Source organism: Balaenoptera borealis (genome assembly GCF_965194805.1).
Source record: "Balaenoptera borealis genome assembly, chromosome: 19".
Lineage (NCBI taxonomy): Eukaryota > Metazoa > Chordata > Mammalia > Artiodactyla > Balaenopteridae > Balaenoptera > Balaenoptera borealis.
Window position 1 is genome coordinate 7,505,715 of NC_138878.1, and position 19,066 is coordinate 7,524,780.

A 19,066-nucleotide genomic window follows, 5' to 3' on the forward strand; every position below is an offset into this window, starting at 1 on the left:
TAACATCAGTAGTGAAATAATAACTATCATTTGCTGTACCAGACACTGTACTGAACAACTGTATTACTCTGTATTAGACGCTGTGCTTTTGCTCTGAAGCAGTTGCCATGCTTCCTCCTATTTAAATCTTGTTATAGATGGGTAAACTGAGGCACCGAGCACTGAAGCACTTTGCTCCAGGTGGCCAGGCAAAAGCAGGACTTGAAGTCGAGTGTGTCTCTGGCTCCAGAACCCTTGGTTCTACCCACTTTCTGTGTTGTTGCAGAACTCTAAGATAGCCCCTGAGGTATGGGGGATCCCGGGTCCCCCATCTAGGCGAACGTCTCAGTTGAGTCCATGCCCCGCCCCCCGCCAGGTAGAACCAGCCTGTAAAAGCATTGCTCTAACACATGGCTGCACTTAACATAAACCCATCTGCATGCGGGGAGTCACTATTTCCCAATTTTGTGGAGAACCGCCCAGTTCAGCACAGGTAACAAAATGTGTTTCTTTGTCCTACAAAGTTACTTTTTTTTCTGTGTTTCAAGGGGCTTCCTTCCAATTCTCCTGGTTATGGCTTCACCGTTGGCTGGCGTGGTCAGTACGGCAGGCGAAATTAACCCCACTTACAGGTGAGGACGGTGAGCACAGAGATGCAGCGCCTGTGGCCGAGGTCGCACAGGAACCCAGTGGCAGACCCAGGGCTGGAGTGGAGGCTTCCCCTCCTCTCTGTGCTCCCTAGCGAGCGTCTCTGTTCGCCAAGAGCGCCATGGCCTCTAAATTAGGAATTCAAAACAACAGCAAAAGGTAGAGATTAGGAATGCAGGAGAGAAAAAAAAAAGTCAGTGAGAAATGAACTCAATCCTATTTTTTTGTTTGGAAACTGCCTGGGAAGTGGCCCCATAGCTGGGAGCAGGATTGTCTGGTGGAGGAGTGTCTGCTGGCAAGGCTGGTTTCTACCTGGCAGAAGGCTACCTACCACCCTAGCCCTTGTTCTGAGCCTGGCACTGCAGCGAAGCATGTCTGTACTCAGTCTGCTGTTGCCTAATAGGCTGAGCAGAAAGGCCCGGACTAGCCTTCCCTCTGCCCTCTTCCAGGGGGAGAGGCTCTGGTCGTGCTCCCCTCTTTCCCTAACACAGCAGAAGCCAAGGGGTGTTTCTCTTCTGATGACTTAAAGGAGATGCGTCTGAACTTCCGTACCCAGGGTTACCCAGCTGCTGAGAGCCTTTCCAGCTCCACGCATCCCCAGAGATTCCCTGGGTCCCAGAAAGATAGTACTGTCTCCTTCCTTAAATCCCCCTAGCTTAAGAAGCCTAGCCGAAACCCTGCTCATAATCTTTCGCCATAAAGTTTATCTTCTAAAACCTATGGAAAATAAAAATCAGGATTGGGGCAAAGCAGATTGTTGTGTTTGTAGAGGCTGATATAGTTGCTGACTGTTTTCCCTGGTATCCCACTCTAACTCTTTAGGCAGCCTGGAATTTGAAAGAATGTTTGCAAAGCTGCTTTCTTCCTGAACACTAACCTAAATCCCTCTGGTTGCAACCTCTGCTCCTTCCCAAGCCTTGCAGGGCAGTGAGACACCTACCCACACAATGCTGTGTCTCCTGCTTTCAGTGTTCTTTATAGCCAAGAGCCACACAGACGTCCTTTCTCCTTCCACAAGCATTTCATTGTAGGGTACTCTGCCTTTGTGGTGGGCACTGGGGACTCCCACCCCAATGCTTGCAGTCCAATGGGAAAAATCTATTACCCAAACCCCATCACAAGCCCAAACTTAAACTGCTATCCATGTTACAAGAGAGACATACATACATGACACCATCACAGAGTATAAAGGAACTTAAAAGTCATCTATAGCAATCAAGACAGGCTTCCTGGAGGAGGTGATGTTTGAGCTGAGGTTTCTTGGATGGACATAGTGTAGAGGCTGGGGTGAGGGTGGATAGGAAGAAGAACCAGCACAGGCACATGTCCTCTGTTGGGTCTGATATCCGCGTATCTGCTGAGAACATTTAGCAGGGCCTCTTGCAGTCCAATCCGCTCTCCATGGATGGGAAATTACTTTTTATTGAGACTGGTAAAAATCAGCTTCTCTAAGAACATGAGTCTTTCCCCTAAGACAAGAAATCGGGACCGCATGTTTAGGCCTGGTCTTGCTAGGTGGGTGTACAGGTCACCAAAGGGATAAAATCGACACTTTTTTTTTTTACTGCTTCCATAATCGGGGAGCAGGGACACTGGAGTCCTACCGATTTCTGCCTTGGCCCAGTGTAACTAGTATTATTAAGAAGTGTTAAACTTTCAGTGCCCCAGAACTGAAAGAGTTCACCCTCAAATGCCTCCACGGTTTATGAAGTGCTGAGTGGGAGCCTGGTGTTTCCTAAGTGTGACACCCGGGAACCCTTCCAACCACACTGGGAGATAGAACTGTTCAACCCCTTTTTGCAGATGAGAAAAACAAGGCCCAGAAAACCCTTGGGTCCTGACTTCCAGTGTGTGACATGGATACAGAATAGGATAAAGTCCCCTTTGATGGCTCATAGAATGAGTGTTTTATGTCACAGGCTCACAAAAGGTCAGGTTTGGACAGTAGTTGAGAGCAATTTGTTTTTCAATTCTTATCCGGTGTTTGATCTGCAGATACCCTGCACATTTTGCAAGTTCTCTTTATGATGACCTGCACTGGTACCTGTTTTCGCTAACTGGAAGAAATGTGAAGAGGATTTTCGCAGTTAGGAAGAAAGGTAATTGCTTCTCCACTTTACGTTGTTTCAGCTTACAAAAGGTTTTGTAGGGCCGCTCTACTTTCGGATAGGCGGGGGAAACCTGTGTTAACACCCCTGACATGTCCAGCCTCGACCTCAGTCTTTCCTTTAATAGGGAATTCACTGCCTTTTTGATGAAGCCAGGTTGACTTTCAAATCTTTGATGATTCAAAAAAGAAAAGACCTTCAGCCTCAAGACCTCTGAGCAAAGACATTCATTAAAGGTTTGAAGCAAGCTGGTGGGCATAAATAGCAATCAGATGTACTGGAGATTATAGAAGCCGTGCGAATAAAGGAAGAACCCAGAATACCTTCGTAGAGATCCTAATCTAAGTGTCTCAGAGCCCTTGAGGGGCTACACTCCCATCGCTCCCTACAATCTCTCCTGCCTTCTTAGGAGTTTGAATTATGATGTTAAGGAATTGAGTCAACCATACTTCTCAGTGGTCTCCCTATGGAAACCCTTCTAGACCTAATACCACCAAAGTGAGGCTCTGAGGTCACCTTTCCAGGCTTTGTGCTTGGGTTGGTGGTGAAGGGCCACGGAGGTGCCATTTTCAGACACCTGGAGTAGGCTTCCCAAGCCCGCAGGATCCCATACTGTGCTTCTTGTTGCCCCTCCAGTTGGGTGCTTCCCTGATGGATATGAAGTAGCTTGAGCCCCTCTCCTAAGTGTCAATCACAGAAGCCTCCTCAAATAGAGCCTTTCTTGATTCATCCATCCATCCATCCGTTCAACACATATTTACTGAGCTTCTACTATACGTGACACTGCGAGGATGAAGTTAACAAAGCAGTCCTATCCCTGCTTTCAGGACACTTACAATCTAGTAGATGGAAAAAGACGATGTTGAAAGGACCAGGAATGAAATGTCAAATTCCCATGATTACGCAGAATCAGGTTTCCTCTTCAGACAATTCCTCTGGCTCCTGAGAATGAAATAGGGGATGGAGGAGCGGGAACCACTCTCCGTCAGCTGCTCACACCGCTAGCATTCAGTCACCTGCTTTTTAAAATTTCCTGCAGGCACCACACGTGCCCTGAAGTTACTGCGTTTGTTTCCTTCCTTCCCAGTGGCTGATCTGCCTTCACTCCACTGGAATGAAAGCTCTGTGAAGGGAGGAACTTCCTGTAGTTGGCTCACTTCTGAACCCCCAGCGCCAGCAGAATCCCTGGAACCAAGGGGGAGCCCCGTCATATTTGCTGAGCTAATGAGTGACTTTTTCCTCAAACCTGAGCGAGGTGGGAACGCTAGAGGCACCTGGGAGAAGGTGAGGAGGAGCTCCAGGAGGCAGTTGGATGCACGTGTACCTGTGGGGAATGTCCTTCTGCTGGCATGTGCTGTTGTCACACAAAGAGGCTGCAGTCTGCTCCCCAGGAATCCTTTGGGGATTTGGAAAGAAGACTTCTTTGTTTTCATAATTTAATTACTGGTTAACAATTAAATCCCAGTTCAGAGATAACTTCTTGAATTTGCAACTGAAGAACTTTTTTTTTTCTTTTACTCCCCCACCTCTCTTCCCAGAAATGGGTGCCTAGCCTAAAACCCGTGTACTTAGCAGCTGGCCGTGGAAGCCCATGAGTAATCTCTCACCTTAATCAAGGGAGGGAGAAATGGAAAACTTGATCCCCAGGTGGCTTCGTAGGAACGGAAAAAAAAAAAAAAAATGGAGATGCTGGCATCGTCCAGTGCTTATAATATTTTCCTTTTTTAAAACAGTCATTTTTTTTGTGCTAGCAGCGTGCTTTGTAATCACTGCTGGGCATGATTTTCTACATCAGCAAAGCATTTTATTTATTTTGAGGAAGCCGCAGTTGAGGTCAAGTGTGGGTAAGGACTTCTTTCTTAAGGCATAGAACAAACAGCTCAGACCCCCGGAAGGATCAACGTGTATAGAGTCCCTGTTGCCCTTGGTAACATCTCCTCCAAAGATTACGTCTCCCATGGGGTGATCTGCAAAAGGGGAAGGGCCACACTCTGAAGGGGTTTGACCCACAAAGAAAGAAGCAGTGTCTTCTCGTGTTGTCAGGGCTGGAAGGGAGGGCTCTGAGCAGAGTACCTGCATCCACCCTGTCTTTGTGGCATGGCGCTAGCTATTAGGGATGTTGTCTCTCATCCCCACATTGCAGACAAGGAGGGGGCGGTGGGATGTCACTGGAGGAGATGGAAGATGGATAGCCCTGGACGTTCCTCTGTCCTATTGACGCAGACACACCCGTCTCTCTGTCTCATTGCCTGCATCACCTTCAATTTGGCCAGATGGACATCATGGGGGAAATTTCATCTGGACCAGGAATCTTAAAACACTAACAAAAAGAGCTGGCTCCTGGGAGAAATGAGGATGGGGCCATTAGAAGTTGGGAGCTGGGGCCATTAGGAAGCAGCCAGGCTATGTCAATGCACAGGGGGATTTCTGCTCGATAAAGGGAAATGTGAACACAGGTTAGTGCTGTGATTACAGCATCCTGGAGGGGGGGCCCTGAGAGGCCAGGAATAGATTTAGACGCACTCGAGCAAAGACTGGGGGAAGGGAGGAAGGTCACCTCTTCAGATCCTGGCGAAGGTGCGCATGTGGTCAGAGGCGTTCTTCTCCACCGCGCAGATGGGAAGGGTCCTTTCGAGTGTCACCCCGGGGAGTGGCACATGAGTATTGTATCCTCAGACCTGGGAGGACTGGCCCCTCAAGACTGGGGCAAATTAAATGCAAGCCCAGAACAGAACTCTTGAGAGAGCTTAGGAAAGGCTTTGCTACACACTGTGATAAGATGGCCGAGGCCCCCCTGCTTCTGAGGGGCAGTTTGGCAACATCCATCAAGAGCCTCAGAAAACTGACACAAAAACACACAAATTCATTCTGAAAAAATACTTAGATATCCACACAACGATTTATCTAAGAAAGAGCATCAGTGTGATATTTGTAATGGGGAAAAATGGGAAATAATCTACATGACCAACAACAGAGGAAATAGCTAAATCAACTGTAGTGCATTCCTACAGTGGCACTTAGCAAACCTTTAACTATGAAATCATGTTAATGGCATGGAAGAATGATTATGGCCTGTTAAGTAAAAAAATGCAGGTTACACCAAGAAAGCAGATGGGGGGCTTCCCTGGTGGCGCAGTGGTTGAGAATCTGCCTGCCGATGCAGGGGACACGGGTTCGAGCCCTGGTCTGGGAAGATCCCACATGCCGCGGAGCAACTAGGCCCGTGAGCCACAGCTACTGAGCCTGCGCGTCTGGAGCCTGTGCTCCGCAGCAAGAGAGGTCACGATAGTCAGAGACCCGCGCACCGTGATGAAGAGTGGCCCCTGCTTGCCGCAACTGGAGAAAGCCCTCGCACAGAAACGAAGACCCAACACAGCCAAAAATAAAATAAATAAATAAATAATAATTAAAAAAAAAAAAGAAAGCAGATAGGATATGATCACAACTCAATACAGAAAAAGGTCTGAAAGAAAACAGCCCAAACTGTTAGCAGTGGTTATATCTATGTATCAATAGTAGGATTCTGGATGATATTTTATATTGTTTTCCTAGTGTTCAAAGTTTTCAAAAGTATCTACTTTCACATGTGTTAATACGTATGAATACGTATAACATAGACCACTGTCCCTTCCTTATCTTTCCTACTCTGCTTTATTCTTCTCCACACCGATGTTCACTGACATCTTATGTATTCAGTTGTTTATTTTCTGTGTGTCACTGGTGCTCTGTCCTCTAGAATATAAGCTTCCCAAGGGCAGGGCTTTGTCTTGTTCAGAAATCTAAATCCCCTTCCCTCCCTAGCACACAGCCTTAGACAGAATTCAATAACTGTTCACTGAAAAAGTTGATATGCTCTTTTGATAATCATAACAATGGAATATTATTGACATATAAAGAAGAGAAGTTGGAATTGCAGAGAAGGTTATGCTCCCCCCTGCCCCCCGCCATTTTCATGACCATGACAAAGTCAAACCAGGTTGCAGGATGTATTGAGCTTATCCTCTGTCATGGCAGCTGATCAGTGGTAGCCATTGACTGAGTCCCAAATGGGGAAGGGTAGTAAGAGGCAATCCATCAGTAGAAAGGTTACTTTGATGGCCCTAGAGCAGATGCTTTGAACCATGGGACCCCATTAAGAAAAGACTCAGCCCTCAGGACTGAAATTCCCTGGGTAAGGCCAGTGTGCCCTAAAACCTGGCATTGGCTCTGTGAATTTGGTCATTCCATTTATAATGTCCACCTTTTCCCCTGAATAACTGTTGTCCAATCACAGTAGATGCATCATAAATTTCACCTGAAGACAGGTTTAGGAGGTACATGGTATACAGAAAAGGTCTCAAGTACATATTGATTTAGAATCCTGACTCCACACTTCTTAGCTGTATGACCTCACTCAAGATACTTAAACCTTCTTAATCTGTAGTTTCGTTACCTGCAAAATAATCCTGATCTTACAAGGTTATTCTGCATAGGAAATGAGACTATATAGAAAAGGTCTCACATAGAGCTAAGCATATGGCTTTCCCCAAATTCACATTGTCCACCAACATGAAAATCTGGTTTTCTAAGAATGAACTCAGTAATACTGACGTACAACAAATATCAATTTCCACATTCGTGAAAATAAGGGCATAAAGTCCTCTCCTTTAAGCTGTGAATTCCTCTATCCCGTTGTGGTCTGCCGGCCGCTGACATCCCTACCACCTGAAGCGTTTGTTAAAATGGGGTACGGGTTACAGATTCCCTGGCCTCACTGGACTTCTAAGTCACAGTGTCTAGGAATGAATCTGAAAAATCTGCAGTGTTAAAGGGTCACCGGGTGTTTCTTACGTACATTCAGACGTGAGATCCATCGCAACTCGTGTTTCTAAGAACATGCAGAAGAGCCTGTAGCCTTTTTAAAGTCAAGGCACGAAGTTTGCTTCTTTCCTCCTCTTCCAATCCAGGGTTTTCCTTCTCATGAGGGCGACATCTCAGAGTGTGGCCTTATGAAAGAATACAGACATTTGCCATGTAGAATCTGAGCTCCCTCCAAATACTGTTCGGTGACAGAACCTTGACGTGCCAAGACTGTGTCTGCAGGGCTGCGGTTAACCACGCAATAGTCCTGAATGCCCAGTTCTTGATGTGGACTCATAGGGTCTTTTTAATATGCACAGATGATCTAATGGAAACCTAAATGAAAGAAAGAAAAGATCTGTCCCTGTTTTCACACCTCCCCACAAATTGATCTCTTCCCACATTTCTCCATATTTCTCCCCTCCAATCCTTGAATACTTAAGTTTTACAAATTCCAAGATACGGTTCTTTTTCTTTCATGATCAGTATCTTCCCCACTCTCCCTTTTCTGCTCTTCCTCCCACACCATAGAATTTCTTTCTTTGTAATAATTAAATCTTAGCCTCTCTGTGAGGCTTTGCCACTCTCAAAGCAGTTTCATGCCCATTTTCTTATGAACAGAACCAGCTTCATTTATTCAGACGATAGCTCTGTTCTTGCTTATGAAAACCATCTCAGTGGAGATTCATCCAGCAAAATGCTTAGGAGCTTGGGCTCTATGCCTGGAGAGACCCGAGTTCAATTCCTGCCACTTAATACCAGTGAATTCAGGCAAGTAATGTAACTTCCCACAGCTTGCTTCTCTTGTCTATGCAGTGTAGACAATCAGCACCCAGCCCACAGAGTAGCCTTGAGGATGAAATGAGATAATCACTTATAAAATGCTCAGCACAAGGCCCGAATAGAGTACGAGTTCCATTAATGTCAGTTATTGTTGTCATTAAATATATTAGATAAAGGCTTTTAATGACTATAGGAAGTGAGAGGAAGCCACCTCCATTTGGCCTGAACTGACCCCCAAATCTAACTCAATCCAGTCCACAGTTTTCAACCCAGATTAGAAAAGAAAGAACCACATTTTGTGCTGTGCCCTTCACTGATTATTTGTCTAATGGAGATATTCTGATTCCATGTTATGTGACATCATCTGGGACAGAAAGATAATTTTTGAGATCTCACCCCCTACCCCACCCCCGAATAAAAAACAGATACTTGGCATCTCTGGTTAAAGTGAAATCCAAACTTTTCAGAGTTTAGAAATGTTTGGAAGCTACTTCTCGTAGTCCTCGGCTGGGATCTTTTTGGACTGGGGTGGAGATGGGGGTGAGGGGTTCTTGCTGCCAGACTTTTCATGGGCAAGCATGTTCATGCAGGTCTCAGCAAACTCCCTTGGTTCCAAGAGTTCAGGCTCAGGTAAGCTTTGGACAAACACCTGAGGCTCTGAGAGGCTTAATCGAAGTAAGCCCGAACTTAAATGTTTTATGAGGTACGCCCATCACTAATTTTCTTGGCCAAGTTTTAGGTGGCCTCATTGTGGATATGCTCCTGTTAGCACCTGGGAAACTCAGGTCTCCACCGTGGAGCCTTGGTTTGGTTTGACTTCACCACACCTCCGAGAGCTGCAGACCACATGTGTGTGTCAGTGCTCACAGTGTGATCACACCTGGACCTGGGAGCCGTTTCCCCCTTGGTACAGCTTGTCTTGAAGTTCCAGAAAAGCCAGACCTCACCTTCCCCTTAGCGAAGTCCTCCAGACTGGGACCAAACTCTCTCTCAAAAGTAACAAGTCTCAGGAACAAGGGAACCCGTAAGACAAGCATCTTGCCAAGCTCCCGTGTGAATCGGGAGTGAAACAGAGCTGGTCTTGTGAAAGGAGACACAAAATAGCCCAGCTGGATGGAGCACACGTGGCCATCGGAGAGAGAAGCTGATTATTCCACCAAGATGTGCCATCTTTTTTGATTTGGACAAGCTTCTCCCCACCCAAGTCCAGAATCGTCTTGGAAACTTCTCCTCAACTACCCACAACCTCCAGACTATAAATCCCTCAGGGTCTTATTTGTTTTTTGTTCATAGGGAGAATCATATGCCAACAATACTATTAAAAACTGCATACCCTGAAAGTTTGAACGGAACAACATCTGTAATTTTCAGAATGTTCTTTGGACCGACAGGAAACGAACTGAAAAGGCACAAGTCAGATAACAGCAGGCTGAAATTCCAGTCCCACTTTTATGTTACCCTTCAGAATGTTCTGGATCAGTCACACTCCAGTCAGAAAGAAGAGTCAGAACTAGGAGCTCAAGGGCAAAAATTCAATATGGGACCTTGTATTACAGGGTATGAAGGTGTTGACAAAAGGCAAGCAGGGTCTGAGGAGGCAACCGGAGATGGGCAACGGCTGGGATCTCCTACCGCCTTTGGGGCTAGAGAGACAAAAGAAGGAAGCGGTCTTATCCAAACTCAAAAGCCGGAACTCAAAAGCTCAACAGCTTGGATGGTGGAGGCTTCCTGGGTGGGGCTGGAACCGTGAAGGAGAGACAAGCCTTGCTTGTCTCTTGCTGAGCGCGACACAGAGAGAGGGCAAGAAATACCCTGGCCACCATTCATCTCCTGCTTCCAGACTCCAACCAGTACCTCTTGTGACCGAAAGTAACCAGAAGCCAGTTCCCAGGGGAATCTGGGAAATACGGTTTTCAGGGGTCAGCATCCCCAGAGAATGGGTCTCACAAAAAGTTAATATATGAGCAGTACCCACATATGACCGAGGCCATCATATGTCATTTTTGTGCTGGTTACATACGGGCAAACTGAAAAATCAGAAAGCCACAATTATCTTAGTGCAAACACCTGCGTTTTCACATATATTATTGTATGTCATCTCTGTACTAGCAATTTTGCATGTTATTCCAGATACTTTATTTTCATACTGCCAGTATCTGCCTGTAATACAGTCTCCATACAAATTTCTGATTTAAGAAAGAAAGAAGGCCGACTCGATCAAGAGCACACTTTTTGCTAAAAGGAAGAGAGACAGGATCGTAGATGGTGAGCAAGACTCCTTCACTGGACTGACGTCAGGATCCCACGAGTGATTAGCTTTGAACATGCTGCATTAGTGTCAGACCAAGGCAGACACACGCATCTTCAGTGCTTCGTGCCACGTGTGCCAGTGAAACCATCCAACAGCTTTTTTTCAGGGTGATGTTGACACACGTCAAATGCATTAACATTTCTATTGGAATGACTCATTCGCAGGGAACAGTCACCTCAGAAAGATGACAGAGGGGAGGGGGAGAAGCATTTTATAGTCTTTCAAGATATGAGGACCAGCTCGACTTTCAGGGGTTTTTTAAGACAGCAGTCACGGTCTTACTGGTATGGTATGGTTTGTTTGATAGCATCGTCGTCGTTGTGATGTGTCTTTTGCCTTAGCTTCACTAACTTAGAGGTCTGGAGGAGGTCACTGAGCCACTGGGTGGACACGAATGGGCCTCCCCTCTGGGCTGCACCCCTCCCCGGGCCCCCGTGGCCAGGTCCCTCTCTTCTTCAGCGTATCAGGAGGGGGTGGTACCCAAGCCTCCAGCATCTGCCTTGGCCACGCCTAAGGCTTCTTCCTCTTATGCTTCCCCAGAGCTCAGCTCACCCTCCTCAGGTAGATGCTGTAAGACACACTAGGCTGACTTGTGGGGTCAAGTTCAGGGCTCCTGCCCCCCTCCTCTCTCCGCATAGTGAGACCTCCGTTACCATCGTCGCTGTTGCTTGCTCTTGCTTTGTTTTGTTTTGGGGAAGATTTGACTGTGGTTTTGGCTGTAAAGGAAACAAAAAAAGAATCAATTCATTGCAATTGGATGTGACACTACTTAGAGCCCCAGGCCCAGCCCCTTCCTCCAGGGACCTCCGCAGCGCTGCCTGGCCTTATGCACCCGCACCTCTGTCTGCCCGGAGGTCAGCTCCTCCCTCCAGGGAACGACCTCACAAGTGGCTCAGTCCCAGGGTCCATGCCTGACTACCCGTGGAACCCAGAGGAAGGAAAGAGCCTGCCATGTACCCAGGTTTAAGACCAGCCTTCCAACTCTGTCCTAGTGTTGACCAAATCCCAGGCTGGTGGACAATGGCGTCCTCCATTCTCTTCAAGAGCACACACCTTCATCCCCATCCTTCTACCCCCCGCGCACATAACCCCAAACAGGTGATCAGGATGCAGGTGTCCGACAGCCAGACGATTCCCCAAGCCTGAGCCATTGAATAATCAAGAACTGTTTTCATAGGTCATCAACATAATGGTCTAGGGTGGTCTTTGCCCAGGTTCTGTTTTCACAGGGACTCCCTCAAGACAGGAGGAACATGCACTAAGCCGTCATCTTCTGTTTCATACCCTTTACCAGAAACACACTGATACCAACAAGGACAGGCCATGGTTCAATTTCAGCTACTTTGGGGATAACTGTCTGCTTCTTGGGAACTACTGCAGCCCGCACACTGAGATCTATATGTGCCATATTGCTTAACAGTGGAAGGCAAGCCATCCCAAGGACGTCTTGGACATTTTTGATATTGTCAATTATCTTTACAAGATGCAGTAACAGTGTAAATAGACAGCTGGTTTTGTTTTTTTGGATTTTTTAATGGATGTGTCACAGAAAACAAAGGGAGCGGGTATTACTGGAAACCGTGGCTCTCCCTGAGAGACCCTTTTTCCGTGCAGCCAACTCTGTTTTGCCCTCCTCTTGCTTCCCTGGGATGGCAGGGCAGGTCTCTGTGATTTCAGGGCCCAGGCTTTCCATGGCACCACGTTGCCTGCCATGCAGTAAAGCGTTGTTTGTCAACCACCCCTGGGTTCGGTGAAGCATCACTCAAGGCAGAGTTTTGAATTCTACCATCAGTCATTAAGAAAGGCAGCTTAGTGGAACAGACAGCTTCAAACTAACTTTCTCCCTCCCTCCCTCTCCCCTTTCCTCCCTCCCTCTCCCCTTTCCTCCCTCCCTCTCTCCCTTCCTCCCTTCCATCTTTCTTCCTGCCTGCCTTCTTTCCTTTATTTCTTTTTAAAATTTCTTTTACCAGTGTTGGTTATTTATCTGAATCTACTATAAAACTAAATCTACCATCATCTGTTACCTAAGGTCACCGGAATTGATCTTCTCACAGACATAAAGGCGTCTGTAATTCATTTCCTGAGCTTCTCCTCCAGCTGCTGTCACCTTTCTTTCCCTTCTCCTCTGCCCCCTAACAGCCTGAGTGTAGTTTAGGGGAAACCCTCTGAGCAAGCTCCACAGTGTGTCCTCTCTTTCCCATGAATTCAAGATATCTGAATCCTCTTTAGGTGGGGTGATCATTTCCCTGGTCTATGCCTCTTGTCCCTACATCTTTCAGATGCTCCCTTTAACTCTCAAAAGTGACCTGATCTTCTGATAACTCACACGGTTACCGTCTTCCTAAGAGACCTTTAAACTCAGTTCAGACTCCAAGTTCATGGCTTGTGCCCGGCAATCTCAAGCCCTCCTGAAGATTTCCAGAAGTGTCTGAGTTCCTGGGGTGCATCGCCTTGTGCTTCTCCTTGGTTTCCTAGATTCTCTGGTTCTCTCAGGGATCAACCTAGATACAGAATTCAGCTTTCGTTGTTGACTGAAAAACTCCACTAACATGGATTCCATGAGCATTTGGGTATATTTTATTTACACTTGGGGCAAGTGCTGGGGGTGGCCACACTGTGGTTTGTGAGCTCCCCTCCCCCATCTTACTGGTTCTCTTCCTCCTCTCTGCCCCTCAGCCTCCCTTATCTCCCCTTCTCTGCTGAGAAGCAATAAACACATTCCTCTCTCTGCCCCCTGCAGAGCCTTGCTGTTCAAATCAGGTCCCTGAGGTCCTCAGCTTGTATCCCTCCTACTTGCCAAGGAAGTTGTCTAAAGAAATGTCTTATTCTTCTTGAGAAAAAGTCTGAAGAATACATTTTTTTTTTCTTTGTTTAATTAAACCTACCTACCTACCTACCTACATTTGATTTAATTGTCCGTATCTCCATTCTCACTGGCACGTGGACAAAAGTAAACTTTGGCAGAAAAATATGGGAGAAAAGAAGAAGAGATGAAAGCACAAAAGAATCGACAATCATGGGACAGGAGGAGAACAGGAGAGAGAGAAGGAGAAACAAAGGGAGGGAGCGGGGAGGGAGGGACCCTGGATACCCGAGTTTAAGACAGTGGTTTTAAAACTGTCCTGCAAGTGGGTGTTCCTGGGGGTGTTGCTAGCAGTTTAGATTCATGAAGCCTCACCTCACAAAGGCCTTGACCTGGTAAGTTCCACAAGGACCACACTTTGAAAACTCTCTGCAACATGCCTAAGCTTAAGGGAGATAGTAAGATTATATAAAACTAAACGCAACTGAATTGGGAAGGATTATGATTATTTCTCTTTTCACCAGTTTATTTGAACTGTATGGAGAGCATTCTGTCAGCCTTGATATCTCCTTTTGGCCTGAGAATCTGCAGTCAGCTTAAGTGGCAAAGTATTGAACACAGGCATTAGAATATCCGGGTCTTTTTCAAATCCAACCTTAGCTTAAACAATATACACATTGGCCTTAATCCAGTACCTTTGCAGACAGAGACAACGTCAGGACATCCAAAACATTGTTGGCCAAATTCCTCGGACTTTTTGGGGACTTCTTTTAAAGAACATGGCAGAGAAGTCGTCATGAAATAATACATGGAAAGTGCCTAGTACTTTGCCAGGAACTGAGTGTTATTATAATGAGAGGACCGTGATTTATCTGTTGGAGACAGAGAATGGCAAGCTCCCTGGCATGTGATGTCCAAGGTACCTAGTCAGTGTCTCACCTATGAGGAAAGTACCTACTCCAGGTGGTGAGCAGAAAACAGAATGACGTTGACACAGCCAACTTTATCTGTTTTAAAGCTGCCGTTGCGAAAGCTTTATGTGATCCCTGCTGTTCTCTTATTCCTTCTGCAACTGTATTCAGGCAGTTGTCCCTGCCCCCTCCACGCATAATCTATTTCTGGCCCCCTTCGTCTTTCATGAACAGAGCTGCGCCTGACTGGAGCAGGCCATCCAGGCAATCAGAGAGAGCTCTCCAGTCAAATTCCAGGAATGGAAGACGATGCCCTTTGCCTTAGTACACTGGGGCTGCTAAAACAAAAGTACCATGGACGGGGTGGCCTAAACAACAGTTATTTCTCACAGTTCTGGAGGTGGGAAGTCCAAGATCAAAGAGGCAGCAGATCTGGTGTCTGATGAGAGCCTGCTTACTTGGCTTTCACCAGAAAGGGGCAAAGGAGCTCTCTGGGGTCTTTTTTAAAAGGGCACTAATCCCTTTCATGAGGTCCCCACCCTCATGACCCAATCACCTCCTAGAGGCCTCACCACCAGATACCGTCACATTAGGGGTAAGGTTTCAACGTATGAATATTTGGGGACAGGGGGAAGGGGGCATAGACATTCAATCCATAGCACCCTTAAAATTCACATGGCTCACACATGGGCATCAGAATAGCACTGAGAAAAGAAATCCCATAGCAAAGAGTCTGTATGAAATTATTGATAGTTCAGCACATAGTGTACACATCTTGAAGAACCCTCTTAACTAGGTAATTCCTGGTCTGCCATCTTGCTGTCTGATTCTAATCATAGCCCGAGTTACATGTCATCCTTTTTGTAAACTCTGCGTTCTTGGTTTCCCTATCTTAGTTTTCTGGTTAGAGCTGGCTGCTGCCCCGTATTCTTCTACATATGTACCCATCAAAAGGGGAAACCTGCAGCCATCACCCAGAGAACTATATTGTCTTTTCAGGAGAACCCAAAGACCCGCATAGCATTGTGAAAGTTTTTTCATTGTGCTTTCTTCTCTAGACCTTCATCAAGTCTGCTGCAGTGGATCAGCTTCATTCCCCAGGAATACTAAAGAGCCTTCATGAGGGTCCTCCAGCGAGTCCTCAATCTCAGTTCTCACAGGTATGAAAGAGATCACTGGCTTTTACCTTCTCAAGTCCATAAAGGCAGCTCTTGTTTTTTATGTCAAGGAGAAGTTGAGTGTCTTACTAGAAGCCAACCAGTGACTATGTGTGAGATCATATCTGGATGAACAGTTGTGTAAAGGACCAATACACAGGTCATTTCTCTTTGTATCCACTCCTGATCTCCTGGTATTGAAAACAAGTTTGGGTAAGATCTCCTTCGCAGGATCTTACTAATTCAGAGGCCACTGGGCTCATGACTTCATCGCCTTCCATGCACATATTAACTTTCAAAATCCCTAAGCAATAGCTTATTTTGAGTCCCATAATTCATTGCATATACAGTAGTCATCACAGGGGGAAATAGAAATGCTTTTGGTGTGAACTTAGCTTGGTGTGTTTCACGTACTACCTGATTCATGGGAGTTACTTAAAATAGATGAGGGCAGAATAATGTACCCTTCAGAGAGACTGTCACACTGGCTTGCTCTGTACTTGGTGGGTAAATGTGATTTGACCTGTTGGAGCATTTTTGCGGTCAGATTGAGAGGGCTTGGACTGTACACATCCTCATGGCCCATACCTTCCCCTTGACCAGGAATATGGAAAACACACTACAGCCTCCGTCGTGTTGTTTAACTCGTCTTGGGATGCTTGCCTCAATATTGGTGGTAGTCTGACGTGACATATCTGCAATTAAAGGGTGATGTCAGTTGACACAGTGCCACAGAGGCCAGTTAAACATTGTTCCTTAGAAAATAAGAGCGGGATTCAATCCCGAAAACATTGGTAGTGGTCCAGGGACTGAGTCATTTGGCTCTCTCGGAGCGTCTGAACTAGCTGGAACGTGTCAGGAAACCCAGGTTCCCTTCACACCATGGAAGCAGGAAAACAAGAAGCAGGAAAATGTACTTTTAAAATAACGCACTGCTCTCGGGAGCTGCTTATTCTCTCACAATTCAGGTCTGATCTTCTTCACGGATATTAACCCCTTGTCCTGCGGCTCGCCAACTGTGCTGGGTGGGAAAAGCAAGAGCTGCACATCTACATTATTTCAATACTCAGCACACTGTTGGGCACTTGGATATTTTTTTTCTCCTTTGCTTATTGCAAAAGAGCTGGGAATTGAAAGATTAACCCAGTTTAATTTAAGGGAACCTCCCATTTTGATGGGAATACTTGGAATGTATTATAGACTTGTAAAAAAAAAAAATGCCAAAAGTCTACCCAAATGACTCTGTACTTATGTTTGCAGAATTGAAATTTCCCACAAAAATAAAAATACCTCATGTAGAAGAGAGATACTATGGCTGCCCCTCTAAAAGGGAGAATGTGGTTATGTTTCTACATTAGTTTTCTATTGTTGCAGTAACACATTACCACTGACTTGGCTTGAAACAACACCAATTAGTTATCTTACCGTTCTGCATGTCAGAAGTTTGACATGGGTCTCACTAGGATAAAATCAGAGTGTGAGCATGGCTGTGTTCCTTTGGAAGTTCTAGGGGAGAATCTATTTCCTTGCCTTTTCTAGCTTCTAGAGGCCACCTGCATTCTTTGGCTTGTGGCCCTTCCTCCATCTTCAAAGCCAGCAACGGTGGGTAGAGTCGTCCTTCTTACATAATATCCCTGTAATTCTGCTTCCCTCTTGCACTTTGCAAGACCTTTGTGATTATACTGAGCCCAGCCAGAGAATCCAAGATACTCTCTCTATTTTAGAGTTGGCTGATTAGCAACCTTAATTCCATCTGCAACCTTAATTTCCATTTCCTATGTAAAGTAAGAGAGTCACATGTTGTAGGCATTAGGACATGGACATTTTGGGGGGCAAGTGGCGTTATTCTGCCTATCGCAATTTCTCATTTTTTCTGTAAACCTTAATCAAGTAAATTCCAAATGCAAATGAGTCCTTTCCCATCTGTTTTTCTACAAAGGAAATACAACTGAAATTGATTTTATACAACAATTACATAAGTGAACGTGGAGTTATAAATTTATAGTAGAAGGAGAAAGGTTTTTTTTTTTTTTTTAAATGCATTTTGGTTAAGAGCCAAAGATTCTTAGCTGAAAATTTGCAAAAGTACTGCTATAAACAGATGACTATTAAACTTATATCGTCATCAAGTTAAGTTAAATTCAATTTACCTTAAATATTTATTAAGAGTGAAAGCAAACATAAATGTTGAAAACTCAAATCCTTGTTTCTTAACTGTCTCCTCGTTTTCCCACAATGTACTTCTGGCTGTTCAGAGATAATCTCCTAGATTTTATTAACCTGTAACAGAAGGGGACAGCTAAATCCATTCCAGAGAATAACTCATTTGTAACCCTGTGTTGCAGCTTCCAGAGCCAAAGGGGTTAAGGAAAATAAGCATGAACTCAGAGAACCTTGTTGCCTGGGACCCGAAACAAGTTACTTAAAGAAATGTAGGTGACCTGATCCATTAGCAATACGTAGGCTTCCCTTGGTAAAATAATTGCAAATAAATGGAATGTATACATTCAAAAAATATTTACAGGCACCTGTTTTATGCTGAGCTTGGTTTTAGGCACTGAGGACACAGTCAGATAAAGTCACGGAAAAGGCAGGCAGGATGTCTCCTCTCATGAGGTTTACTTTCCTATAGGGAGAGCTAGATAAAAATGTCGAAATTTAAAATGATTTTAGAGAATGTATAACAGGACACACACACACACACACACACACACACACACACATCAACACACAGACATCACAAAACAGATGGCACAAAGTGAATAATTCAGGAGAATTTCATAAAGTACTATTTATGTAGGTGTGGGCAGGTTCAAGGTGAACCAAGGACCCTGGCAGGGAGCACATGTCGGGAATCAATACTCTGACCCACACCCTTCCTGTCCCCGACTGCCTGCGAGAACATCTGGTGGCCAAAACCAATTTGTAGCCTGAGGTCCCTGGAGCCCACTGTTGTCCATAAAGCTCAGCCTCCCTGCGCACAGAAGAGGGTAGAGCAGGCGGACTGGACCCAGAGGGGCAATCAGACCTTCCAGCACCTCCTTCTGTGCACAGATGCTTTGGAGTGAAAGATGGGGGGGTGTCACCGGCCATGGGATGGGACATTGGGGTCGATATTAGAGTTCAAGGAAGATCTCTCTTAGGGGGGACATTTGAGCTGTGACCACAGAAGAAAAAGAAGCTCTGGATGCCTGGGCAAGGAGCAGATGCTTCCCGGCAGGGAGACCCGAGTGCCAGGGCACAGGACCTGCAGGGGGATCAACCTTGTGTGCTGGGAAAGGAGCTCAGTGTGGGAGTGACAGAGTCGGGTGAGGGGCCAGTGGTGGGAGGTGGCATCAGAGAGACGGGCGGTGACCACCTCAGGGAAAGCCTTGTCTGAGGTTGGTTTCTCCAGAAGAAAACTCTGACACGAGGGTGTGAGTGCAGACAACTGTTTAAGAGGTGATTCCACAAGGCCTGGGAAGGGGAGTGGGGGAATGAGAAGGGAAGGGAAGGCAGTGTCGTTGCCCTGACTGCCAGTGGGCAGG

General features: G+C 45.9%; 1 protein-coding gene across 9 annotated transcripts in view; it reads left to right on the forward strand.

The window, feature by feature from the left end:
* LOC309616161 (uncharacterized protein) overlaps positions 1–19,066 on the forward strand; it is a 153,441-nt gene that overhangs the window by 14,645 nt on the left and 119,730 nt on the right. For 8 of the 9 annotated variants that reach the window (XR_014237302.1, XR_014237303.1, XR_014237304.1 and 5 more), the window contains exons 2-4: positions 528–611; positions 2,623–2,726; positions 15,441–15,542. The gene's annotated coding sequence lies outside the window, so the exon portion shown is untranslated. Of the gene's footprint in view, positions 1–527; positions 612–2,622; positions 2,727–3,822; positions 12,322–15,440; positions 15,543–19,066 lie in introns of those variants that run through there. The other variant, XR_014237309.1, reaches the window with a different exon arrangement.